The sequence below is a fragment of the Haemaphysalis longicornis genome, unplaced genomic scaffold, assembly GCF_048455015.1.
Source record: "Haemaphysalis longicornis isolate Haplotype H1 unplaced genomic scaffold, Haemaphysalis longicornis Haplotype H1 scaffold_1, whole genome shotgun sequence".
Lineage (NCBI taxonomy): Eukaryota > Metazoa > Arthropoda > Arachnida > Ixodida > Ixodidae > Haemaphysalis > Haemaphysalis longicornis.
In genome coordinates, this window is record NW_027526203.1 from 472,038,483 (window position 1) to 472,065,925 (window position 27,443).

Consider the following 27,443-nt stretch of genomic DNA (forward strand, 5'->3'; position numbering starts at 1 on the left):
TGGTTCGTAGTGGTATAAGGCAGAAGTTGAGCTGACTAATGCTGAACTAGGCTGTTGCACCATTTTCTTATAAATCACAACTACAGCACATTTTATTGCAGACAACACTTTCTGTGCTCTAAACAATTCCCTTTAAAAAATTACCCCTTATATAACCACCTGTCAAAATCCAATGCAAGCATTACTCATGCTACGGCTGTATTTGGGAGTATTATTGGTGCTACGGGCGTATTAAAAGCGGGAAATTTAAATCGTCAGTTGCCACCGTATTGTTGTAGCAGCAACCACGTTGGGCGTGTCCGTGGTGCTGGCAAATCACAGCAACAACTCACAAGGTGTAAAAGCTAAATATTTACAAAACTTAAATACAAAATATTGCTTTTTTTGGCCATTGTTGGATCATCCGTAATAGGCGTAATGTGAACACAATGGCCAATATTGGCGTTCACGATAACTTCTTAACAGTGAGTTCTATTAGGATGAACAGCCCCACAAATTGAGTCCCGCAAAAACAAAATGCCAGCTTACCAGGGACGTCTCAAAGTGCACTTTCGCTAACGTGTTCCGAAAAGCTCCTACTGTCACCTTGAGCCACAGGCCAAGCTGTCACTGAAAAGAAGTAACAAGTTTCAAACCATTAGTTACAAAGAAACTACCTAAAAACGCGCCATAAAAGACCCAAAAAAGGCAGTGCGTACTTACTTGTAGAATGCAATAATTTCATCCCGTGCAAGAGCTTTGATGTGTTGCTTTCTGATGATACACTTCCAAGAAGGGGTCCAAATACAATTAAAATGGTCATATGCATTCCTTGTACAGCTGTTGTAGGTCTGTCTTCGCCCTATTGCCTAGAAAATAAACAGTACAAAAATATCAGAGAATAAATTTATGCTTTGCTTTACCCAGGGAGCACGAGAAAATATTGAACAATGTCTGATTCGTTCTACGAAAGTCGAATGTCTTTTTTACAGCGGAAGCCCTGGTAATCTTTCCTTGCTAAACAATTTGAGATATAAAAATATTTGAACATACTTTAAGCTCACCTGTCCTTGGTCTATGCGAACTGGTGAATATCTGCACAATATGCACGACTCAAAAGGTTCTCTTTTGTGGCTTATGAGCTCCACAGGGCATTCATAATCCGCCACACTCTCCCCGACGACCCTTCAGCATGCCGAGGATGTCTTCAGCCAGTAAGTGCCACAGCCATGACTTCGCAGGAGCATGTAAAGAATGGAAATAATTTGTTTTCATTTTTTTTTTGCAGCGGAACAAAAACATTTGTCACAAACTATCAGTGGAGGGCCAAATGTCTCCACAGTCAGCCACAGACTCTTTTTGAACAGGTCATAGAGTATGAATACAGAATGTAGCAATTTGCTTTTGCAGTATAATTTCTGCGTTCAAAGGAGAAAATAAATGGATTAATGTTTGGTGCACATCATGATGCAACAACTTTGCACCTGAGCGTTTCGAAAATTATTCCAACTCTCTATCTGCCACTGACATTGATAGCATAAAATGGCAGGAATGAATTATTTTTAAACTTATTTTGTGACGTTAAAACTTATAATAGTCCACACGTGAGCTTTATGGGTAATTATTCTGAGGTCTCAGGTTACCACTGACATTGACAGCATAGAAACGGCTCCACACTTTCTGCATGTTTCCACCTCACAAAAGGAACGTTTTGTTACTACGCTGCTGCTCAGACAACCACTTTCCCTTGCATTTCACAACACGTCAGGGAGCCAACTAAAGTTGACTAGTGTAAATAGACCATATGAATTCATCGAAGGCATTGGAAGAAACGGGGAACAACTACACACACAGCACAGATAAAAGTAAGCAGTGCTGCCGCCAACGTCTTGAACGCACATCAACATTAGGCGGAATAGCGTGATTAGCACAGTAAATTTATGGCTCTCAGAAGACCAACACAACGCAATTAACACGGAAGTTTGAAAATACCGATAAGTCTAAAGACAGACGCTCCGACAAACAAGCCGTGCAGTGTGTGCGCGCGAGACAATAGCGTGCGACTAACCCGAGAAGATTCAGTACCGCTGACAGGTACAGCAACCGTCAATATACAACTAAGCAACACCACACCATAAGGGGACATGCAGACTCGAGAAATGCGCGCACCAGCCACTTTCTAAATAGCACTAGATAACGTACGGTCAGAACTGTCAAGCCGACTCCGACAAAGACACACACAAGCTTAAGTGAATAACGGCCGCAAACGTTTCTCGCATCGAACAGGCAGCAGAGCGGCACGTTTATTGGACGCAGTGATGAACAAGTCAAAGATCAACAACCGTTACCAGAACATAAATAAGCAGCACTGACCTTTTTTGCGCCTCCCGGCAAAACTTCACTTCGTCGAACAGTAAATACAGCCCGAGGACATGAAGAAATCCGCAGTTTCACGCCACAACCAAACTGGTAACCGCACGTAACCGTTCCCGCCAGTCTGACCGACAGTTCATTTAGTACATCAGGCGCATAACGCGAGCAATCAAGAAAACCGCTATAGAAGGCCACTGGTGGCGCTGCATGCGGAAGAACAAAAACTAGCTTGCGTTAACGTTGAGACGTAGGGGCGCTGCTGTCGTTAAAATTGTTCACGCAGTCCCGTTTTTCCCTCATCGTCGTTGTACCCGTTGCCGTCCCACTATACCACGCATCAACGCAAGCGGCGCTGCCTTGCGGCTGTCAACGCATGCGCACGGCATGCCGCGCTGAAGTGGCGGTCGTCGCGGTCGTTTCGTAACGGTTTCGGCCAACTTTTTCTTCCTCCGTGCCTTGGGCGATGCACGCCGTGGCCAGTGACCAGTCCGCGGAAGAGATCACAAGCTCGGCACCCTTGATCGCTTATATTTGCTTCGGCAAATGGGAGTATTCCTCTAAGCGGACGTCTACGCAGCTCTGAGGCTGGAACAAAGAGCTCAGATATTAGCCAATTTAACACGTTAGTTGGGCTAAAGTTGTTTCTCTCCGCGGGCTGTGAGCGCGTGCGGTATGTGTGCGTAAACTTTGATGACAGCTTTTTTTAGTTCTTTGCAGTGAAGACAAAACGACGCTTCTTTATTGACTGCGTTCTCTTGACAACAAGCCTTTGCAATACCAATAATATATACTGCAACCCTTTTTGATGTCCACGTTATAGAAAACTACTTCCGTATAGTGAATCCAGTGTATACTCGCTAATTAGCGAGTAATAATACATCTGCCCGTTTTCCAGCAGTTTTTCTTCATGAACACCAATAGTGCACGAAAAGAGCAACGGGGGGACCAGGAGGAGAAGGCAGGTCATTCGGTGAACTTGAATTACTATGGCAAGTAACAACATTATGGTAACACTGCGAATTTTCGCGATATTGCAATGCATAATTTGAAATAACAATTACATTTCAGTACAAATATATAGAATGTAAGGCAGATGCCGCGGGTATATTTAGTTCTCCGGGTTCTGTGTCGTTCTCCTCCTGCAAAGAGGCTTTCGTTTTTGCTTGTGAAAATTAATAGCCGGGACGAGACAAAATACAAAAACGAACTTCTTAGCATATAACTGCATGCGTAGCATGATGTGTGCAGTGTAAAATGTGACGCAGTCGGTTACCATTATGTATGTACCCCATCACAACATAAGTAACGTGGACTAAGTACCATTGAGCGCGTACTACACCACAGCGAGATGATGACTGAGTGTTGAACAAAAGCTGCCGTTTCTGCGAAACTTTGTAAACCAAATACATAAAATGTAATGGCCTCAACAAGTATTTCGTAATGAAGATGTTCACAAAAGCACCACGAATTCTTCAGCGCTATAGCAGCTATGGCTTTGCCCGAACGGCAGACGGGGAAAGGGAAGACGTTTAGTCCTTCCCAAATTGAAGTCACTGGCGATTTTGTACTTGACGCCTCAAATTAGAAAAATACGATGTTCACGAAAGCGGTTTGGGTGCCGCAGAACACCTGGAAATGGGTTCCTGCAATTTCTTCTTTTGCCTAAGATAACCTCCTCTCGACATTTTTAATGCTTTGTACGGCGTTGACAAAAAAGTGGGATTTCGTTTGCTGTCAAAGGACATCACTAAAACTGCAGCTTAGCCGTATTATGAAAGTTAACTGCTGCAAGGCAGTTTGTCGGCGAAGTTCATTAGATTTTATGTGCGGTGTGCGCGTGTATATTAGACGCGCACGTGCATCTTGGGTCAAGAAGCACCTAATATATATGCGGTTCATTGTTCCAGTTGATGCATGAAAGAGTGCATACTTCACTGCCATGCACGAGTTATGTGGAACAAGACACGAGCAAAAAATATACAAGCGCACTCTCCCCAACCGTTTACTGGGACATAAGTGGAACAGTAACCGGAACCGCCGACATCGCATGACCCCATTTCTTCGGTTCCAGATAAAAACCACGAACATAAAGAAAACAAGCTGACGGTTCCAGATAAGATCCACCTATATGCTTCGTTCCAGTTATTCTTTCGTTCGGATCCACATAAAATATATGGACCACCCTTTTTAACTGGAACTTATATGGAACCAGATTAAGAGTGTGATGATGGATGATCGTGGGTGAAGTGAAAGCAAAGAACGCTTCCCGTGGCCGGAATGGAACCTCGGTCCCTCGCGTTCTGAAGTCGCCGTCTGGCCGATTGCTCCGTTTCGACGACAGGCAAAGAATCCGTGACGAGAAAGCCTCGCGTTCAACTATCGTCGTCGTTGCACTTTTTCTTCCCGCACGCGTTGTGGGGTGAGGCCAGTGGCTGGAGGAAACCTTGTCACGGCGACGCTGCCGTTCGGCCGCTTCATTGTGTCAGCCGTAGTATCTCGTTGCCGCGAACTTGGGGGCCTTGTGCGTGGCCACTAATTGAGGTGCCGCCGTGGTATGCTTACAGGGGCGTTGCGTGAGACGAAATTAACATTTGCAGAAACAATTCCGAGTTGGAAATTATTGTTAGATATCGCGGAAACATTCTTTCGAGAGGCTCGTCTCCGTAGATACACCTATACGTGCGTTTGCCCTTTAATTAATTGAATTGTTATCTATGCAGTGGGATTTGATTCTTTTTTTGTTCAATTAACATTTTTATTATGGTCCTAGGACTTGTTACGAACTCTTGTGACGCGCATTACGGGCGAACCGGCAAATTTCTCTAAGGGGAGTCTCCAGGGAATGCTCCCGCATTGAAGAAATCATTTCTCTCTTCCGTGTATTATCGCTGCCTTCCTCCTCTGCACACTTGTTTGGGGTTCTCTCTTGTTCGTTTCGGTACTTCGATTATTTGCGGCCATCTGGCGGACGCTGTGCTTTTCTAGGTCTTTGTTTTCGCCGTGGAGCTGCAAGCTGTCACTGGGTGTGCGAGTCCGGCGCTCTCGAAATCGGCCAGGTCCTTCTCACGTGGGAGCTCTGCAACGACAGTAGAGGTTTTCTGAGCGAGGAGCTCGAATTATCTTCAACGGGACGCAGCAGCGAGAAATATTGTGCCTCGTGATTTGAATGCACACCCACGCACACGCAGCCACACGCGCCAAGAGCTAGACGAGCCCTTGGTACTGTTCCATTTGTCGCTGCGTTCTTTCCGTTCCCGGGAATGGGCAGCAGGTGCGGACTTCACTCCGTGTGGCCCTGCAGGCTCGTTGCCCCGCTTCCTCCCTGCAGCCGTTCGCCCCGCAGTTCCGCATCGGAGCGCCATTTCTGCTTCGCAATTCGGCTGAGGGCAACCCTTGGGCTGCATTTTTCATTGCCTACTCTCTACCGCCGTGTCCAGATTGGACCGAACTGGCGTTCAGGTCGCGTGCAATTAAAAACCTTTGCAATCGAAGCACCAAGCTGTCGTGCCATACTAGCTCATACCTTGTTAACGTGCGTTTCAGTCATAATATCAGCTGCCTAGCACTGAAGGTTGTCCTCTTGCTGAGCGAACGAGCCATTTTTTCGGCCTTGTGGACAGTGTTTAGGAATTAGCGCGCTGATTACTTAAAGCGACGTATCTGGCAAACAAAAAAGTATACGCAGGTGAAAATTCGCGGTTCGCTCTTCCAGCAGAGTAAATTAGGCTGCAAAAAAATAATAATAAACATGCACAGCTTACTGAAGACGTTCGGAGTAAAGTGTGGTGTGAAATTCGGCCTGTCGGATTGGCCGTAGCGATGGTCATATCGAGGAAGGGTTCACGAGCTGTGAAAGCGACGCACATCGCAAGGGCCATGTTTTGTACCGTCCAGAGCTGAGGCCATTCCGGAGGTGGCAGTATGCGTGTGGCACGGTGCTGTTTACTATGCACAGCAAACAGAGAACTGATGCACCAGGTATCATCAGAATTGAAAGTTGGGCATGTTGGTACATCCTCATCATCATTTAATTACCCTTAAAGGGGTCCTGAAATACCTTCCGCCGATGCATGGATGTACATGTAACCAAATAAAGCAATGTATTAGCAATTTCCTCCCGCAAGAATTTTGTTAAAGCGATGAGTATTAGCTGAGAAATCGTAAATCAAAAACCGCGCATTATCGTCGCTCCGCGTTTCCTCCTCCTTTCAACTTACTCTCCGCTGTTGGCGACGCGCGAGCCTTCCCTCCCATGATGCTGCGCTCCTCAGAGGTGACGTACTTCCGCTATTGCGCTGCTCAGACTGTCGTCTGCTACGGGCAAGCTTTGTTGACACCATGAATCCCGCACTCCGCTCAAGGCTGGAAAAGCGAACGAAAAATCTGGCCGCATGTGTTCGGCGGCATGTGTTTCGCGGTGTACGTTGGTGCAGTTGCTATCGGCGGCACGTGACTTTTTATCGGCGGCGAACTCGCAGCCGCACGGGGAGGATCGTGTGCTCGTTCTCTTTGATGCACCGCGCACTGTTTATCCAAAAAGCGCCGTATCAGATGTGGCCCCGCTGGTGCCGGGTCTTATTTTGCGGCGGTGGTAATTCCTGCCGGCGGCATGTGAAAAATACATTTTAAACCGATACAGAACCCGTGCGCAAAACGCTTCAATCATGTGACCAGTTCAGCTTGGGGCGACGCGTGGTGGAGAGCGGCTACGTTGGCAAAATATTCTCCGCCGCGGCTCTGAGCTTTCTAGCGCTGGAGCGAGCGCCATTTCTTTGACAATCTCAAACATCGGTTGCCTTGGCAACAAGGCACAAACCGCTTAGAAGTCGGTTACGGTTCCGTGATCCCGGTTCAGCTCGGGGCCCCACCTCGCGACATGTGGGCACTGCAGGCGTATCATTCATTCCCATTGGGAAGTGCGAGATGTGCGAGATGCGTTTGGCATTACAGGAGGCGATGGTGTGTGTGTTGTGGACGCCTTTGTTTCGCGATGAAATGCGACGCTGTGCTTCTGCGGGTGGATAGTGCTTCCCATGGTCTGGATTATCTTTCTCAAGCGACGTACGACTCAACCTCGCGTGGGGTATGTGCAGTGTGCGTGGCTAAAAGCCATCTCGGCTTGCGCGCCATAGTTGACTTGCTGTTCGTCCCCGCAAACCGCGCGCGAGGTGAGTGCCGAATTTACGACGGGCAGGAGGAGGCAACCCATCGTCTGTCAATCGCTGTTCAGACTTGCAACGCATGTTGTGACGTTGTGTTCGTTCGAAACGCATCTCTGGATTGTTTTGAAGTTGAATAAAAAGGTGCGCGTCAAATCCGGGCATTCGGCTCAGGACGTTCTCTGCGATTGCACGAAAGTGCCACGGGGCTTCAACGCTTTCTTTATAGAACGTACTCAGGTAAGAGAATATCCATGTCGTGTTATGGCCGTGTTGCATTCAATACAAACGGTTAAGCGTTTGTTTACACTTGTTTCGTTTGTCGTAAAATGTCCAAGCACTCCGGCACTACGCTGCAGATCAGCCGGCGAGCCGACGCTGAGCTGACGACGCATTTCTTTGCCGGAAGTGCGTGAAAAAGCCGCCCAATAGCAGGATGTCTACCTAAACACGGCAACAGCAAGAACAAGAAGACTACATAAGCATGACAACACAATAGCAGGAGGATTGCATAAATGGGGGAAAGCGAAAAACATGAAAGCGTATACATGTTCGGAGAAACAAAAGGAAAACAAGACAGGAGGAAAAACAAATGGAACACCAAAGAGAAAAAAATCAGCCAACATTTAAAACAGGGAAAGACGTTTTTGGGGAGAAACAAGAAGGGACTCACCCCAGCAGCCGTTTGACTGCACGGGGTAGCAAGGGCTTTAAAAAAACCGAGGGAGAAAATACAAAAGATTTAACATCATCCATGAAAAGGTGAGCCAGCAGTATGGACGGTACACAAGCAAAGTTGGCGCACAACAGGGTTGTAGTGTTGAGCACATGTAGTCACAGGAGGAAATAAGGAGGACACGACGCATAGGGCGCCAATAGGAGGAGAATGTGTCAACAAGAGTCAGATTAGCGCATGGGGTAACAGCGAATAAACAGAGCAAGGAGAACAGCAGATAGATACATGGAAACTGTACACTAACATCTGGGTTTGGTTGTACTACGCGCTGTTCGGACATGGGGTCTAGTTTTATACGTGTACTGTTAATGACATCTTGAATTTATTAGGGTCGCGTTCAGTTGCTATAGATTCAGGCAGGTTATTGCACTCCTCTATGACAATAGGAAGAAAAGATTTGTTGAACGCATTTGTGGAGCCATGGAGGCGCTGCTTGCTCATTGAGCTATGTAGGCGGCGTGAGGTGCGCAATGGGGGTAGCAATAATGAGGTGTGTATGTCGGAAAATGTATAATATAGTTCATGAAAACGACAGAGCCTTGCTATTTTCCGCCTAGAAACAAGTGTGGGGAGACCGAGGCACGACTTTATAGCTGAGATGCTCGAAGGAAAGCCTTATGTAGAAGAAATAAAACGGGCTGCACGATTTTGAATAGACTCAAGAGAATTTATCAAATAAGTTTGAAGGGGGTTCCGAATTGCTTAAGCGTAATCAAGCTTTGCGCGTACAAAGGTGGTGTATGCCAATTGGCGGACTCTAGCAGATGAGCATGATAGCGATCTTCGGATGTACCCGAGGACCTTAGAGGCATCGGCTGCAAGTTTTTGGATGTGGTCAGACCAGGTTAGCTTGCTGTTTAAAAGGACACCGAGGTACCGGCAGGTCTCCACCGTTGATAAGTCAGTTGAGGTGACCGAGTATGTAAAGCTAACGGGAGAGTGTTTGCGGGTGACGTGCATAAATTTACATTTCGAAACGTTTAGTTGCATCATCCATAGCGAACACCACTTTTCTAAGTGGGTTAGGTCGTTTTGGAGAAGGAGCTGATCATTTTTACCAGAAATTTTCTTGTACAGAACACAGTCGTCTGCGAAAAGCCGGATGGAGGAGGAGATCCCTGACGGTGATTCATTAATATAGATTAAAAATAAAAGAGGGCTGAGGACTGAGCCTTGCGGTACCCCTGACGTTACCGTGGTTGTGCGTGACTGACGTCGGGCGACGGTGGTGAACTGGGAGCGATCTGTTAAAAAGCATCTAATCCACGATAATATCAGCGGGGGCAGGCAAAGACACGAGAGTTTACTAATGAGTCTTTGGTGAGGGACATGGTCGAAAGCTTTGGAAAAGTCAATAAAGATCACATCTGTTTGAAAAGAAGAATCTAGATATAGGTTAAGGTCTGTAGTGAGCTGGAAAAGCTGGGTTTCACATGAAAAACCCCGGCGGAACCCGTGCTGGTTGTGAAAGAAGAAATTGTTATTGTCCAGGTGAGCAGCGGTATGGGAATAAATTACGTGCTCTAGTAGCTTGCACGCGATGCAGGTTAGCGCGATGGGGCGATAGTTGGATGGGTCAGATTTATGGCCGGATTTGAAGACTGGTGCAGCTTTTCTCAGTTTCCAATCGTCCGGAATGGTGCCTTCAGAAATGGACTGGGGGAAAATAATTTGGAGAAAGCGGCTCGATGCTGTGTTGGTAGCCTTTAATACCTTTGCTGGATTGTCTGGACCGGGAGCACTAGAGGACTGCAGGTTGTTGATTAGTTTTATGATACCCTCTGTAGTTGCTTCCATTGGAAGCATCTCGCTATAGTCCGAGTGTCGTAAAGTGGGGGTATCGTGGCTAGGTTCACAAGTGAATACAGATGAGAAATAGGAGTTAAGGACATTAGGACACTGATCCTGCTGGGTTGGCGAGCCGTCCGAGTCAACGAGAGGGATGCTGTGGGAGTCGGCGTTTTTCGTGCCAAGTAATCTCCAAAACTTCTTCGGTTTTGTGCGTAGGATATCCCAGAGGTCATTGTGGAAGTATGCATTTCAAAGTGTAGCAACACGAAACAACGACGATGGGAAACAAAAGGGACACAAGAGGGACAGCGCCCGTCTTGTGAATTCCTGACATGGGCCATGGGGTGTGAGGTAAGGGCTAAATGGTTGAAGCCGCATCTTTCGACGTACTAAAAACGGGCGTCGTATTACCGGGTCGTTACTTGCAGGCCTTCCTGATCTAGTCTGCTTCGTGCGCTTAACGTGCATAATTAGTAACTTGAGTCGGTGGGCTGGTATATATTCACCCGGTTGCTGTTGTTCGCAGCAGACACGGAGACGCCGGAACGGTGCCATCTGCTCGCCGGTTGTTCGAAAAAAAAAAGAAGAAAAAAAAAAAACGCCCGACACTGACCTGTTCATAAAAACTTCCAATCACCTCCAATCAATTCCATACAAAAAATGTAGGAAGCTCACAGTAACGCGCATGACTTCAAGGTAGCGAAGCGGTACGCAACCTTCACGACCATCAAGACGGTTAAACTCCACAATTGAAGCCGATTTTCTTCTTCGCTGCCGCACACTGACCTTTACTCCATCACTGTTGTCATAAGTGTGAGCTTCCCTTTTTTTTTTTTCTTTTTTTTTAAGTGATAATAATTGGACATCACCTTAGGGGCCCGTACGCTATGGCATGTCTTTCTCGTTCCGCACAAGTGTTGCGACTATTACGGCGAACGCTGGAGGATTTTTTTTTTTTTTTTTGCCAATCTTGGTCAATTTCCCAAGTGGGTATTGCTCGGCTTGACAAACGTGCGCCGGAGACGTTGGGCGGTCGCCGCGAGGCACTCGCACACGAGCGCTCGGCATTTTCTTTGTTCTTTTTTACCTGCCAGGAGATCGCCGTGAGGCACGCGCTGACGTGCCCTCGGCTCTTTCTTGGTGTTCCTAACTGCGGACAGGCAAAATAAAGAATTGCTAAACAGCTTCGCTTAAAAAAAAAAAAAAAGAGCACGGCGCTGTAGGATGTCTTGATAGAAGACCTACGATAAGCCATTATAAGAACTGGCGCAAAGACAGTAATGGGCCCGCATCATTGCGCTGCCAGTCGTCGGAATGTTGGCTCTGGCGGCGCGCGCGCCGCCTCGTCCTCGAAGAAAAATGCCCGCTGGAAATGCTTGAGGGCAGTTAGCGTTATTCGGGCTGTGCTTTCGTTTCATTTGCAGCTGCCATTTGCCGTGCATTTAAACGAGAGGTCTTGGGATTAATGGAAATAGAAACACTGAGCGTACTTTGCGGTGCGTTCGCTGTTTCAAGCTCGCTGTTCATCACTGCAAAAGTATGCAGCGGTGAGGCGCATATTGCGCAGTTCCGCTTTCCTGCGCCAGGCTGCTCCAAAACAGCCTGAAAGGACGCTTCCTCCAGTTTCGGTGGGGAAAAAGGCCGACATGATCTTTCAAGCAGCCAAGTTTTTTGCGGTGATCATCTTGGTGTCGCCTCGTCTTCCGCCTTCCGGTCGCCGCTCTTGTCGTCGCTCACTAGGGAACGCACGAGCCACGGGGAGAGCTGGAAGGAAGCAAGCGATAAAGCGTGATCCAGTTGTGTTCACTGAAACGGCCTTCCACATTGGCTGTGGCAAAAAAAAAAAAAAAAAAAAAAAAAAAAACCACGGCTGCTGGGTCATTGCGCTTCGCCAGTCCCTTGTTTACTATACGCGCTACATTAGATTCCCCTTTAGTCGTCCTTTGTGATACTGAACAGTGATGCAAACGCAGGGATATTAGTGACAACGTGTTCCAGATCACAGGAAGTTGCACGACGCGAAATAGTGAGTCCATTGAAAACAACGTCACTTCGCCATGGCTCGTACATGAGTGTGAAATGCAGTGCATGATTTGGGGTTTGTCAAGGGAACGTTTGTGCGCATTGTGATGGTGATGTACGTCGAGTGGTGTGTGTCAATAGTTGATGTATCTCAAGTGAAATTTAGTTCCACAAGCCAAGTGGCTAAATATAGCAACATTATTGAAATTACGATCGGGTTGGACGTGCGCCACGGGGATGGAAATGGTGCGATGACCACCACCACCTCGCTTTGTGCAACTCCTGCCGTGGCTCTACACTTGTTCGTACAATGCAATCAAGATGTGCAAACATAACTTCAGCATTGAAATGCTAAAAGGAAGCCTTACAAGCGCAGTGTTTTTCCATTTGAAATTTTTTACTGCATTTTACGTTGTCTACGCATGCAGCCTGAATACAATTTAACAAGTTTGCGAGAAGGCACGGTCGTAAATAATGAGATGGGCGCTGCCAGAGGGCGATAGCGGGGGTGAAGAGAAAGACAGCTGCCTCGATCAGAGTGTGTTCCATTGCTTCACGAGAACGGGGCGTCTGGGTTGTGCTTCTTCCTTGGATCCTCCACAGGCAGTGCAGTTTGTAACTTGTGATATTCCGTTAAAACACTTTCACTAAAGGTTATTTCAGTGTTGTGTATTCCAAACTAATTCAAAATACCCCCCCCCCCCCCCTTACACACACACCTCAAATAGCTACAAAGTTGAATTTTTAAGCTCCTAAGATGACCAATGAAATGTCGGCAGCGGCTCCAAATCAAGGCTCTTTTGCTTGTTACAATCCTTGTTCAATTACTTATGACGGCACCTGTACATCACCTCATCGCTTGACCAACCCCCACGGCACGAAGCCGCAAGTCCTCGCGGTGGCCAAGCAACGAGGCGCGGCATCTAAATCCGGCATGGAGGCAAAAGTTGGTTGCGCTCTGCCACGCTGCGCCAGCTCCGATTAATCGGCCTTGCTGCATTTCTGCGCGCCTTAGCACACGCTATCCCCATGGACTATTCCTTGCTGTTGCCAGGCGTCATCCGGGGAACAAGTCGCCACTGATGGAAGTAGTCTTGAAGCATGCGGTGAGCCAGTGTCCGTAATGTGGGAATCGCCTAACTTTCCAAGTATATAGTGCGCCGTTACTTTATCGCAATCGCCCCAGAAGTAAAAGTAATCTGCTTAATTGTGGCGGAGCTTCACGCTGCGAGGAAGATCTGCCTAAGGAAAACTCTTCCGCAAGCAGGGAGGCAAAACGTCGCACCAGAGCCATACCTTTGGACGTAACCGGCGGAGCACCAAGGTACGCTTATCAACAGAATTTCAGATAACGTGGTCGAGCTTCTATTTTTTAACCCAAGAAAAGCCGCTCACAATGTGCCGCGTTCTGCGCCCTGTTCGCTGATTGCGCTCGTGAAGGGAAAAGAAGTCTTCCCAGACTACGCAGTCGCCTCAAGCATAGAACTTCTCCCTAGGTGCTGCCGCTGACGTGATCGCGCCTGGCATAATCGGGTCGGCCCGCGGGTGCCGCTGCTGTCACCCTCGGGCTCGTGGTCCCAACTCGGGAAACGCCGCCGGTGGAAGCGCTAACGCCACTCGCTTGCTCGCGGACAAGTTTACCGCATAATTTCCAAACCTCTCTGAGGACTCGCCGAGTAGCCTGCGCTGCAGCCCAGGCATAGCTTCGGGGTCTGCCTAGTTTCGTAGACAGGGGAGCGGTGAAGCCCTGCGTGGCCTGATCCGCCTCCTCCCCGCCGGAAAAGATTCAATAAAGTCATTTTCTCTCTCTCTCTCCAAACGTTTTGACCACTTTCAAACGATGCGGTAACGCAAAGTTTTGACCACTACCAAACGATGGCTTTACCGCACGCTCGCGCGTCGTGTGTTGGTGCACGCTTTACAGAGCTGTCCAATTGACCTAGAATGCGGGCGGTCGCGGGTCTCGCATTAAAACGCGGCACTTTATAGCTTTCGCTTCAAGGTTCTGCTCAAGCGCGCGCGCACGATTGTGTAGCAGGCCCTCAGTTTCATCCGTCTTGAAGGGTGCTGTGTTGTCAAATTCCACGGGTGGCACGCTGTGGAGATGGTCTGTTCTTTTCTTCTTGCTAGTGAGGTTGTGCAAGGCGCCCTTCTTACGTAAGACGCGTCGTTCTTTTATTCTCCGCTCGCGGGAGCTGAGATTAGTCGCCACTGTATAGAGCCAATTTTCTCAGTGGTACACGCAAAAGGGATGCTGGAAGGTGGGGGCTATAGAAGCATTGGCGGTGGACGTTCGCCGAAGAAAAACGAAAACGGCGCACTAGTGAGCAGCTTCGTTTCGCCGAGCCGCGTAGAGCGAATCTACTGAAAAAGAACAAAACGCTGAAGTATGCCGCCCACAGGCGTTCAATCTAAGGGTAAGCAAAAGGATGTCGTGTGACTTATTACGAAACATAATTACCTGGTTCAAAGGTGAGATTCGGAAAAGTGGGGAAAGCTGACGCTGGACATGTTTAATGATTGGCGCAGTCAGTTTTCTGGTATTGAAGTCGTAAAAATAAGTAATTTGGGCACCATAATGATTTATTCTTTCAGTTTTAATTATCGGCAGCAGCCGGTGGCTAAAGTTAATCGGCGAAATTCGATCCGTGTGGGCCGCGCTGTGGGCGTGTTCGTGTAACAGAATTGAGTATTTCGTTGTTTAAAGTGATGCAATATGATTTTTATTGCGGTGTGTGCATCGTAGGCTTTTCGCTCTCAAAATAAAGCTCAGGGTGTGGAGCGGTATTGGTGTCAGTCGTACAAACGACGATCTGAACCCGACGTATAGAACTGGTAATCACCACATTGCGGCGGCACTTGCAGACCGCATTTACGTCTATTTTGTCTGCGAGCCGAGGAACTGCAGCTGGAAACTGCGGGCGTAGGGCAGCGTGGCCCCGGGCAGTGTGGTCCCAAGGGGAAACCCGGACGAAAAAGTCCCAAGTCAATCCTTCGACCCCGAAAAAAAGCGATTAATTTTTAGGGGAGGGATGGAACGTTGCGGATGTTTTAGAACCGTTCTTGAAGTTTCAAGGTGTTTAATGAAGCTGCAGCAAGATGGCAAGACATTTGTTGTGCAATTACTGCATGTTTTCATACGATAGTAGGCCCGCTCGTCATAGGGCGTTTTGTCATGCGTCGATTTGTAATTGGTCGTTTGGTGACGTAGGATCATTCGTCATGAGGCAGCTCGCCGCATAGCAAACTTCGTTATAGGGGCGCGGAAGCAAATTATTTTTTTTTCTTCCCTTTTCTGTTTTTATTTTTTCAGAAGACAGGGTGCAGTCTTAGTGAGATGCGATGAGCCACTTTCCGACGTCGCTCATATTCAGTGGCTGTGCTATTTTGTAATAACGGCTACTTCAGCCTTGTTAGTTAACGTGAACACCTCTCATGAATGAACGCCGAATGGCTCATGATTGGACTCCAAAAAGTTTTATTCAAAATTGTAGCCTTTGTCTTGCAAATTTTCCTTTGCCTGCAGGCTCAATGCAGCGTATACGAGTGTAGGAATATTCGTTGGGCAAAAGCAGAGGACTAGCTCAGTTGGTGATTACTAACTTAGAGTCAAAATTAAGAGCAAAATCATACACAAAAATGACCTCCTCTTTGTATAACGCAGACCTTTGTCACGCTAAAGTTAAGTCAAATGCAAGAAAACATGTCATCGGTTACTAAGTAACGTGAAAGAACGGATTAATCGCGGTAATGTGCCTCAAAGGGTATACGCTTTAAGCTGACTTGAAACCATTTCGCCAGGGTTTCCACTTGGAACCATATTGTCCGGGACCAATTTGTCCGGTGACATGTTGACCGGATACCGAAAATTACTGCCTGGTAGGAGGCATATATAGTATGGCCCTGCCATCCAACATGTCGTAATTTGAAAAGAACGCTGTGCGCCCGCTGGTGGCTGATTTAAGTCTGCACCACGGCGCTGTTGGTCTTTGTAGCCGGCATTCAGACGTTGTCTCGAACCCTCGTGAGCGGCTGCTGTGCGAGATCAGGCGTTTTCTCCTTCCTTGGCCCACGGCAGCGACCAATGACGACTTCCACCGTTACGAATGGCCTGCTAACTTTCGATGCTGGGCTTATCATGGTCAGGCGAGTTATGCTTACTTTAACCCACTACGTTGAACACACGTCGAATGGGGTAGCGGTCACTCGCTCGAGCAGTGAGTGACCGGTATACACCGCAAGCGGGGTGTACTACACCGCTTCTTGTTCATGAGCGGGTCCTCGTCATTCAGCTCCGGAGTCGGTTAATAATCAGCTGCCAGATTCACGTGGACCCAGCCGCTCCTCGTCAGGCGACCGTGGGCAGTCAGTCGCGAAGCTTGCGAGCGCACTCGAGAAACGTGAGGTGTTCGTGCAGTGGTGCTTTTGCGTGGGGCGCGGTACAATCCTTATCACACCATGGACCATGGGGAAGGGGACCATCAACAGCGTGACACCTTTGCAGTACGTTGCGGCCAAGGGAAAATGGTGTACGTAGCGGAAGCGCGAGCCTTCAAAATCGCATTTTATTCCGCCTGCATGAGCATGAGCATTTGGTCCGTATACGCATGCCATGCTAGACCCCACCTCGATTTCTTTCGTTGCTTTTTTTTTCTATTTTTGTAAAAAAAAAATGGCGCAGCTTGCACTAGTGGTGCAAGGCTGGAGAAGCGCAGCAGAGCTGGGCGTCGACCTAGCTTCCCCCCCACACTGACAGCGGATCCCAGGAGAGAGGGAGCAGCCGGACCCCAGCAGTGAAAAGCCGTTGTGGACGGCACTGTAAAGCAAAGACCAGTAAAGTGTGTACAGCGTTTTATTCAGTAGCAATCGTCGTCGTTGTCTGTCACCCTTGAGGTTAACGGCCGCCAAGACTTCGGCGTCTCCGACCGCGAGTCAAGCCCGCCTCCCTCCGACCCACCAAGGGCATCCCCGTCTCAACGACCCCGCCCCAGAATTCCCAAGCTCAACCGACCAAGAGTCACGTGGGCAACACGTCTCCGGCTCGGGGCCGGGGGGCACGGGTTGGTCGCGCCGGAAGCGACGACGACGAAGCTTAATTGGGGCACCTCACGTGACGCAAGCCCTCGCGCAATCCTGGACGACGACGGGCGCTCGTTTTCTTTTCTTTTTTTTTTTTTTTCAAAGCCACTGCGCGAAGGTCGTGCCGGGCACATCGCGCCGGGGTAGTTTTTTCCCTCGGTATTTTTTTTTTTCTCTTTGCTAACGCCAGCGAACCAAGCTCAAGCTTAAAACAGCTCTGGCGTTAAAAAGTAGGAAAGGTGGAATGAAGTAGTGCACGTCTAGTCCAGTTGACACGGGGCCGCGTTCGACCCATTGCCTGAATATATGGTACACTGCGGTACGGGGGGCAGCGTTCTTAGGTGGCGGCAGCAGTGAATTTGGACCACTGCACTCGGAAGGAGCGCAGTGTCCTTTCCATTCGGCGCGACCGATCGAACGCCACTTGTTGGGAGGCCGCCTGACGAAGTTAGGACCGGCGACCGGTCGCCGCCGGCAACTTCGATCGCTCCATGTGACGCGTCAGTGCTGCTGCTTGCATTATTCGATCTGCAACTCGGCTTTTTGCTACGAGGGCGCTCCGCCCCGGCACCGTCAAAACATTCCCTGGCGGAGAACGTTACTCCTGCGCAGGAGCACCTGCTAGCTGTGTTCGACGTCTCGCTAACTCGGTTCCCTCGATTGGGACAAGGCCTCGAAGTGGCTTAATTTCAAGCGACCATTCCCGAACCACCTTGTGCTTGTTGAAGATGTCGGTGATGAAAATGTACAGATATTTTGCTGGACACCCCTGTAGAGTATTGTGAATACCGTCTGTGGAATATATATTAAGGTGCCTTGCGTTCGACATCGAAGCAGGTACACCTTTTGTGCCTTTAGTTGAACGGAATTTTGCGCACCGGAGGCGGCACACCATGTAACGTGCCTGCGTGAGCGAGTGTCGTCGGTGGGCGGGCTGCCACTCCGGATGGCTTGCAGCACGAGCTCCGGGTGCTCCGCCGTGCTTTCTTTCGCCGCCACTGCACGTGTGTCTTCCTGCCGCTGGCGACGAAAGCGCTCTGCTCTCTCGCCTGTTCGAGGAAACCGCGTATGCAGAGGCCTCTTGTGCGCTTCTATTGCGACCCGGATGTTCTCGTGGGTCCCCGTGCCAGGAGGCCCACGTGTGTCGCGAGCGGCGGCGCCCCGTAGTCCAGGTTGGGCGGCGTCGTGCACACGTGTCCGTGTTGGGCGCACATGCACGCTGCGTCCGTACCGCGTGGCCAGGTGGGTCGCATCGATCCGGGGCCGGCGCCGTCTGGCCGCGGCGCCGCTCTGGCCGCCGCATTTGCCAGATTGGAGTGGCGCCCTGCCCCCCTTGCGTAGTGTAGCGTGCGCGCACCTGGCCGCCCGGCTGGTTGCCACACAGGGAGCTCCTCCGGCGTCTGCCCACAGGTCGGTCTCTTAAGCATGGCTACGCTGTGTCCCTCGAACGCTGCTCGTTGTGTGCCTCTGTGGATGGAGCAGTTCCGCAGCACTGCGCCGTGTACGCACGGCCGGGTGCCACGGAGGGAGAGCGAGGTCGTAGATTTTGTGACAAGTGCGCTTCCCGCTACTGATGCCAGCTTGCGAGTACGCTCTGGATTGGACAGGTCAAGACGCTTGTCTGACTCGCGTCTCTATGCGCAGGCTATAGAGCCGGCTATTATCCGTTGACATCTTTTCAATGTTGGTAAGCGCCTTCTTTTTCTTTCGCACTGCGAGGCACTGCAGCGAACGCTATAGTTATCGCCAGCACTCCGTGATTTACTCGCCGCCGCTTTGGGTGCCTCTTCACTTATTGGTGCCTGGAAAGCGCTGAGAAAGCTTATCTGTCGCTGATTTGCTCGGCGCTCCAGACACCTTTCCAGCCTGTGATTTGCTGCTGTTGCGATCTTCCTTGACTAGGCTGCTCTTTATTGCTGCAACTGCAGAAGGAAGCCGCCAGTCACGGCGATGTTGGTCGTCTAAGCGCTGCACGGACGCGCTGATTGGCAATGTTGTAAAATCCCTCAAATGTTGAACAGTGTTGCAGGGACTTCTACATGCTCCAACCCTTTCCTCCGGGCATCCCCGAGCATGCTTTCACGTGAAGTGTGCCTTTGAAAATGGGGGAAGGGTTACGCGCCAAGATAGACTTGTGCTATGAGGTTCGCCGGAGTTATGTAGACTACCTGGGGATCTGTAACGTGCGCTCAAATCGCTCTGCGCTCGGGCGTTTTCGTTTTTTTTTTTTTTTTGTCTCAATCAGAAAAACTGCCTACGCGGCCGGGTTCGAACCCGTGAGCTTGGACCAGTGAAAATGTTCTAATAGTACTGTAAACTCCGTGCATTGTGCGTGGTAACGAACGTTCGTACCTTCCCATCGTGGCGCCATGTAGTATTTTGCAAATATCCGCACATTGCCCGCCGTGATGGGAAATGTTTTGCGGTATGCCAAGTTCAAGATTTCCTGATGGAGGCCAACTGCACTCAAAATTTTCACCTCGTGAAAACGTTATTTCCGCATAGTCTGCCTAAAAATACTGCAAGTTACAAAATATGTCCTATGAAATACGCGTATCCGCGTCCGCAAACGACCATCAAAAATTGATTTTGACACCGAATTAAGGAGAGCGCGGCCATTACGGCTAGGCTGAAGTGACGCTCCAGCCGGCCCAGCTGGCGCTCCAGCGGCCGACCGGCCGGAGCAAACCTGCGCGCAACGCTTCGCCCTCGCCGCGGCCCCAGGAGAAGCGCGCCCAGCAGTGCTCTACCGACGGTCCTGCCTGGCCGTAGGAAAAAAGCGGAGGGCCGGCCGCAGTGTCGCTTCCGCTTCATGGCTGTTTGCGCGTCCGCCGGCAGGTGCAGCGTCGCCTGCGACGGGGCTATTTTAAACGCGTCTAATTAACCACGCATTTCACGGGGCTACCAGTCATGTCTCAGTTGGCTTAGTGGTGCGTACTGTACGTTCAAAGTAAATTTCACCTTTACCAAATTTATTTTTAATGCGTAGTAAGGACCCCAAATCAGCTGGGACACGAGTGGTAGCCCCGTGAAACGTCTCGTTAATCAGACAGAAGCGAATAAAATAGTCGAATTGTATACAGAACACTGTAGATCAACGAAGATTATTCTAGGCTGTTCACGTTAGTTCGGAACGCTCTCCCTATCAGAAGAGATAACACATGCGGCAAAGAAAGAAAGAACGGAACACGCACCTCCCTTGGCACACAAACAACACCGACAGCCGGGCCGCAAAAGCAAAGCACAAATAAACAAACCCAATGCATGGTTCGCGGCATTGCCCACCTCTAAGAGTGCATCGACCCGACGCTAACGTAAGCGACAGTCCGAACAAATAAAAAGAAAAGACATCCCCCTCGCGAGGGGCACGATCAAATGCACAGCATTTCCGAGGGGGTGCGCCGGCAAGTCGTATCTCTTGATCGCGGGACCCGTGTCGCCATCTTTTGGAGGCGCGGGACAACTTGTGGCGCTTTCGAAACAAACGAGAAATGAGTGAAGGATATAAGGCGCGTTCGGTGCAGCGAAATCTGTGTCGGTTTCGTGGCTCGGTCGGTAGTGCGCCGGGCACCTTGCGTTCCGCCCGCGGCGTCATGGGTTCGAAACCGGGCGCCGGAAACTGGTATTTCTTCCTGGCTGCGGACTACGACAAGGCGCGCCTGCGGACTACGACAAGGCGCGCATGCGGACTACGACAAGGCACGCCAACGCCGCGTGACATTGTGAGTTACTAAAATGCTATGCATTTAAAAGCTCCGCCGCAGACCCCGCTGCACATGCCGGCGGATCGCATAAACAGCCATGACGCGCCTGTGACATTCCAGCGGACGGGGGCTTCTTCCTCTGGCCAGCCATGCAGCTGGAGAACCGGTCGAGCCAGTCGAGCTCTGCTGCGCACGCTTCACCCACCTGCTGCCCCGTGCGCGCGTAGAGCTTGCGCGCAGACTTTCCCCCGAGCTGGCGACCGTTCGGCCGCTCGCTGGACGGCTGCAACGTCACTGCAATGGCCGCGCTCTCCTCGGTTTCGGTTTCGAAATCGCTGATTTTTGCTGACCGCCTGCGGCGACCACGCGCGTATTTCAGCTGTTGTATTTTGCATGTTGCTTTCTTTTTAAGCACACTATACGGGAATAGGGTTTTCAAGAGGTCGAAATTTTGAGTGCAGTTGGCCTTCAAGCATAGTCCAAATCAATCTGCAGCCCTCGTTAGATAAGTCGAGGCATAACCCAGCCGTCGGGGATTGATTATCTACGTAAATGTGATAAGCATTGGTGTGCAGGCTTAGCGAGTATTTTAAATGCAGAGCATTTCAGTAACTCACGATGTCACCCGCGTTGACGTCCGTAGTCCGCACCGCACCCCTCCATACTATATAAAAAAAATACTATCCGGCGCCCGGTTTCGATCCCTCGACCCTGCGGGCGGAACGCAATGTACATGGTGCTCTAACCACTGCGCCACAAAGCCGACACAGAATGGGACGCTACTAACGCGCCTTATATCGTTGACTCATTCAAATTACTGCTGACGAGCCCTCTCTCGTCAGCAGTTGCCACAAGTGCAACAACATTAACGTAACGCAAACTACTTAACGTCGTGCGCCCCCGGAAATGCTCTGCATTTGATCGTGCCCCTCGCGAGGGGGATGTTTCACTGCGTCTTCTCTCGGTCGCGGGACCCGTGGCGCCATCTGGCGGAGGCGCCGCACAACTCGTAGCACTTTCTTTGAAAAAGCGCCTCGAAAGCGCGGCAAATATGAAATAGGGATGACGCGCTTTCGAGGCAATCCGCCGACGCGGCTGCTTTGTGTTTAATGAACGATAACTCGGCTAATACTGAGCGCTTTTTTACTAAGTAGCGTTGGCCTACTTGACTGCATGGGGTCATTCGAGAGCGTGTGCAGGTAGCACACGGTGGCGTCTCGATGAGCGGGGATCTTGAAGCGGCGCAGCACCTCAAGCGTGCCAACCTGCACTCCGTCCTCGTGTCTACTTTCGCTGAAACTTCGCGTACAGATTGGCTGCGGAAGGGGCGATACATTCTGCCACGATTTCTTTCGTCGCTGCTTCGATCGCGGCTTTTCTGGTGGAGGCGAGAAACGCCCGCATGTTTTGCATTACTTTTGCTCGCTCCCACCGTTCAAAGATCAGCCCCATCTACCCACGAAAAGCCCGCCTCCGAGCGGAGATTAAGAACATAAGTAAGAAGACGGTCGTTCGTGGCATCTCTGTTCCTTACTGGTTGCGCTTCGTCCCTTTGTATGCTGTAGCGAGATAAGAAAAGCCCGATGATTAGCCTGCGATCACAAAAGCGGTCGTTACTGCTTCCTCTTCGGCGTCGCGGACGGTTGCTTATCTGCAAGATCAAAGGTCTCTGATATCGGACTTGTGTCACGCCTTCGTGCTGCCCATGAAAGCGCTGTACTTTCCCGGCGGATTGGTCTGCTGTGATGGCCGTAGCCGCCTGCGCGTGGGGAGGAAGACGTAACGTGAGCGCGGAGCGGCGGGACGGCGTGTGCGAAAGGACGACCGTTGGGCAAAAAAAGGGGGGGGGGGGGGGGTGGAATGGGGCGTACCAAGGTGTCTCAGGAGAAGCGTCTAAAGCTAACCGAGGGGTTTTTGTGGAACACTAGAAGGCGTGAACAAATCAAGTCCGCCTCAACAAAACTCCCGAAACGGATCCGGGCTCACGCATCTATGAAGGACCCGCAACAGATTCACAAAATTTGTTTCCGTCCAAACTATTGGTCTCTGAGGTGCGAGTTGGCCTGATAGTCATTGCGGGGTGTTTTAAACAGCTTCGTTACGTTTCCGAATGAGAGATCAATATTGTTGAAATGTTTGACGTTTCGGGAAAAATTTTGTGCGGATTACAGTTGGCGTACGAAAAAAATCTTGCAGAACCCATCCACGACTGTCGATGTGACGCGACTAGCAGGAAACACCCTAACCCGATTTCTGCGACAAGAACTTCAGATGCAAGTCAAAAGATCACACCCAGTCGCCAGATATCTGTTCCGCCGAGCTTCAAACCGGCCTTATACTGCCAGCTGTTCGCCTTCCAGTTTCGTTTCCATGCGAGGTCTAATGTTGCTTTCATTCGTTTCCATCCGTTTCGTTTCCATCCGGGTGTCTAATGTTGCTGCTTAGTTGAACTGCCTATTCAGACGGAGTCTCCGATAATTTTTTGTACTGTCTCATTTGAAAAATGTTAGGAGGCGCTGCAATAGAGAAGGCTCGTTGTGCTGATCTTTTTCATCGCGCAACTACTACTCGGCCAAAGATCGCAGGGCACGATTCTAGCTCATCGTACCTCATTTTTGCGAGCAAGGCTACAATTGCGAGTAATAAGATTATAATAAAGCTCAGCTTTATGTTTTGAGAGATAACTGACCGTGAACGACAACAAGCATCAGCCACGGCGTTCCGTTTTCAACTTCATGCATGTTTTTTTCCGCATCGCGTGCTTGTCCCAAATATTGTGCTCGCTGTAAATGAAAAGTCAGCCATTGACAAAATGTTTTTATGTTATGTGGGGGCTAATGGGTGCCTCTGATAATGACGAAGCGCCAGATTTATTCCAGGAAACCACCCGAAATTGCACATTTTGAATTGGAGGTTGGGCTTCACCGCATGACACGAGCACCGTGCATGCTAACATTTTTTTTTTATATCTGACAAACTGTTCCACGCAAGTCGACATTTTTTCTAGTCCGGGTTTTTGAAATGTTTTCCTACAAAATGTATATTCTAATTTTTTTCTACTACCGGTGGTTTGATATACACAACTCCTTTTTTATCATTTTTTTCGACAACTTCACAAAAATTTTGATTTTGATATTTTTTTTACAACTATGATATATAAAAACCTTTAAAAACTGGTGTTATTGGAAAGGCCGTTAGGTAATCTGCATTTTGTGTTCCTGCAATTAGTGCCTAACCAATTTTTTAGTAGGAAAAAAATGTTTTCTTGGACCCCTAAAATTGGTCAATTTTCCGGCGGTAGCGAAAGAGTTAAGTGACTGCGCACTGAATAAAATGCCCTTAAAGTAGTTGCAGAGGCTAAACAAAATAATATCCGCTACAACATGCCGATTTATCGACTTTCTTTTGAGCGAGCTGTCGCGATCTTAGCGACGTGGGACAGTATCTCCAAGTCCGGTGGTCTAACTTCCTGAAGATCCTTATCGTTCTTTATTCTTGCGTACCGTTGACAAGGAAACACTTCGAAAGTATACCATAAACAGAGAATGCTGCTACTGTAAATGGTTGCTTCAGAGCGGGAGCATATGCAAGACGACGCGAAAAGCGCAGCTGACTCCGCTGACACGGCTGGCCTGGCACCGCCTTGAAAACGAGTGGAAATTTTATTTTGTATTTTCGCAAACTAAATTATCGTTGCTTAACATTTTACGCCATACGATTTACGAACGGCACGGTACATGTATATTAGCGAGTAGGTGAGGCAATAGCGTCAAATAAACAAATTAAGCGTAATTAATTAAAGCACGCAAAACAAGCACCAAATCAGTCCCCTATTGCAGAGATGTGTAATTCTATATTTACATAATATAACACAGCCACATACACGGTGCACGGCCCAAATATTTACATGCGATCGTCACTGATTGTGTTGGTTATATCTACTGCAGGGGTCGGCAACCTAGAGCCCGCGGGCCGAGTGTGGCCCTCAGGGCTGTATTATGCGGCCCCAGCACGTCGTCAGAACCCTCGCCCCTCCCCCTGTCACTAATATCTGGACGCCGACACGCCAGTTTTGACCAATAGTGTTTGACGGGGAGACAAGGACAGAAAATTGATCGCTTCCAGCTGCATTGTTCCCCATATTCACACTTTGCCAGATTATTGTCGCATATTATTGTCAATCCACTGAATTTTTTCTCTTTGCCTTCAAGGCCCACCTCCCCCTCCCCCTCCCCCTCCCACCTGATTTGCCATCCAGCCCTCCGCCGTGTCGACTTCATGCAACTCGGCACTACACCTGAATACGTTGCCGACCCTTATTCTAGTCTGTTAAGTGCGAACTGGGGATATATGATGCAAGAGCGTAAATAGAGTGAGAGCAAACAAGGAAACGGAACGGCCACTCAGTTCGCCTGACCACTTCGTTTTACAGCCACTACTTTCGGAATCACAAACATATTTCACGCTTCTGACGCTCGCTGAATTTTGTGACTGAGCCACGGAAAAAACGGCAAGCTAGCGCTGCAGTATGTATTCGTAACGATGACGCAAACCAGTGGAGTTTATTTAAAATGAACTCATAAGTGCGCAGGTGTTCAAAAGCACGGCTCACCGGAGCGGACCAGCCTGCGGTCCGCGAGACTCGCTTGTTTTACGGGCGATCATCGTCGATTGCGTTACTCTCCTTGTTTGATCGGCTGTAGTTGAAAAGTCCTTGTCACTAAGTGTATTAGTACAAAGAGGAAGCTTTCACTTCAAATTTCACTTCATACGACCATCGATCGGTGAAGATTTTTTCCCTAATGCCAAGTTGATCGCCGAACGAGATAGGATGCGCCGGGGATGGGTTGGAGGCCATGTCGCAAAACAATCGGGAGTATCGAGCTCATTTTGCTTCGGTCAACACAGGGTCCTATGGGACACCCGCAGCTTTGTACTAACCGGAAGTACTGCCCGGAAGTCGGTTTCGCAGCGCCCCCTGGGCAGCGCAGGAGGCCTATAACCGCAGCCAGCGTAAACATATCCTGTATATCAGCAGAAGAACTCTGCCTAATGTTTGTATAATGATGTGATATGGAGACGCGTGCGTGCGTGCGTGCGTCAATTATGACTCTGTTCAAGTGGCAATGAGAACCTCAATGTCTTCCAAATTTTTCTCCCCTAGCCGCGCTTCTACCCCCCCCCCCCCCCGCCCCCCCCCCCGCCCTCACTCTCTTCCTGTTCCGGTTATCTTCCTCTCCCGGTTATCATGGCCAATCGTCCTTGCTAGCCCTGCATGCTAGCGGAAATGTGACTTTCCCGTAATCGACTTTCTCCTTTATTCCCGGGCTCGTTCAATGAAGTCTAATGTCACAGCCATTTTACTAGGTCCACCTTTTTCGGTCATCTGGAATCACCGAGGCGTGGTGTTGCTGCCATCCCGTCTAGCCCGGACATGGGTGGCTTCAACTGTCTTCCCTCGCATTCCGGGGGCCCTAGGTTCGAAGCCCAAAACTGCAGAATCTGCCCAATTCTCTTTTCGACTCAGCGAGTCACTTTGTGTGCGGAAGCTTCGCTGAGAATGTGGCATCATTAGGAGCACTCGTGTATACCTGTGCTTTCAGTCTACGAACCGGCGGCTAGTTTATGCGACATGAATAATTACCGACACGAACACAAACGCGAGCGCTTGTGCAGTCCCGAATGATGACGATTGATTCGATATCTGTAGACAGGTTCGTTGAGATCACTTCAATTTTCAGCTGTCGCGGACGGCATCTGATCGGAGCGTTGGCAAATAGCTGCTAACATTCAGCAGGGGTTTCCTGCTCCGCACGGGGGGCTGATGATATAGGGCCCGCCCGTTGCCACACGACGCCTTCTTGTCCGCCGGGAAATTTGTTCCTCGAGAGGCTTCTCTCCAATCCGCGCGGGTTAAGCGGAATCCGCGTTCGAAGACGTTCGCGCTGCCCCAACACTTGTCCGCGCGCGTAATCTTTTTGTCTCTTCGCCTCTCCGCAGCGGGGAAACTCGTCAGCTGTTTTGTTCCGTAACTCGCAGTGGCGATATCGCGTCACGTGCCTGCTCGGGCGATGATGCAGCACGCAGGTGTGTTGCGCGGGCTCGCCCAGGCATTGCTCATGCATCGGCGTAGTAGCGTTGCTGCATCGTCTCGCCTGTTGCTACGCCACAGATCTTCGCTCACCCTCTGCATGCGAGGGAAGCCTACTGTCTTGGGCGGACGCATCCTCACATCCACTCGAGGCGTCCGCGACAAGCGTCGCTGATAGGCAGGGGGCCGTACTGTGTGCCCAGCTGTGCTTGTACGGCCCTGCGCAGTTACGCAATCCCTTCGCGGATATCTTCTCATCTCGGGCGTTGGTTTGCCTTGAATCCTGACGGCGACGCGGCTAAAGCGGGAAGTTGGGCGCGTTGGTTACTAACTAGGGAATTCGTCGTGCTAGCGAACATTAACACAGGGACAAAGCTGCAGGAGAGGCGAAACACACGCCAGATGTGTGTGCCCGGAAGGCGAAGCAGCCTTCCGGGTACGCGTATCTGTGCGGAAATTCGCGAAAAAAAAATGTTCCCTTGGCACTAGTGAAGTCGCGGTTTTTGTGC

At 49.8% G+C, this 27,443-nt stretch overlaps 1 protein-coding gene and 1 long non-coding RNA gene across 5 annotated transcripts in view; one reads left to right on the forward strand and one right to left on the reverse strand.

Annotated features, from left to right (window-relative positions):
- Positions 1-27,443, forward strand: part of LOC144156262 (cyclin-dependent kinase 14-like) — a 172,319-nt gene that overhangs the window by 51,673 nt on the left and 93,203 nt on the right. The window lies entirely within an intron of this gene.
- LOC144173687 (uncharacterized) lies at positions 709-2,470 on the reverse strand. The gene is made up of 3 exons (XR_013323361.1): positions 2,353-2,470; positions 1,044-1,212; positions 709-848 (listed from the first exon to the last, which is right to left on the reverse strand). It is a non-coding gene; the product is annotated as an uncharacterized LOC144173687 (long non-coding RNA).